The sequence below is a fragment of the Aplysia californica genome, unplaced genomic scaffold, assembly GCF_000002075.1.
Source record: "Aplysia californica isolate F4 #8 unplaced genomic scaffold, AplCal3.0 scaffold00243, whole genome shotgun sequence".
Classification (NCBI taxonomy): domain Eukaryota; kingdom Metazoa; phylum Mollusca; class Gastropoda; order Aplysiida; family Aplysiidae; genus Aplysia; species Aplysia californica.
In genome coordinates this window covers 856953-857658 of record NW_004797513.1, presented here as the reverse complement: position 1 = coordinate 857658, position 706 = coordinate 856953, and positions in this window count along the sequence as shown.

Sequence of the window (706 nt, the reverse complement as noted above, 5' to 3'; positions counted from 1 at the left end):
TCTATCTATCTATCTACCTACCTATCTATCTATCAATCTATCTATCTATCTACCTATCTATCTATCTACCTATCTATCTATCTATCTACTCTGTTCAGATTATCTCCACCCCCCGTGCACCATAATCTGTTACTACACACCACTCCTAGTCTGCAGAATAAAAGTCCAATGTATTAATTGTGCGGAATTTGATATGCAAGCATAATACATGTTTAATGTCTTTTAACCCTATCCATACGTCATGTTTTACAATCGTATCCACACGACGTGGAAAACTCTGTGCCACCACTTTCCACGAGGAAATTTACTCCGTAATCAGATCTGTACGCTTTGTATAGCAGTCGGTCAAAATGATTTTTTGAGAAATACTGAAAGTTTCAAATAGATCTTCGCACTAGAAGTATTCTAAACTGTGAAGAATACAACTCCTGGGGTACAAAATGACCCCAGGGCGAACAGATAGTGTTAAAATAATTTTTACTATGCTCTCAACAAAATGTTTCGTCATTATGAACTGAGCGTTCATTTTGAACTGTCCGAAATGAGCAGGAATGTAAAAATGCTGTGTATTTTTTGCTACATGCCAAGGTGTTAAAAAAAGAGCCTATTCGTTACGTCATTTATTAGTCTAGAAAGTGACAAAGAACTAGATATAGAATCATTAACTTTTTAAAAATGTGCTTGTAAATTTGGAAGAGAGGAAGGG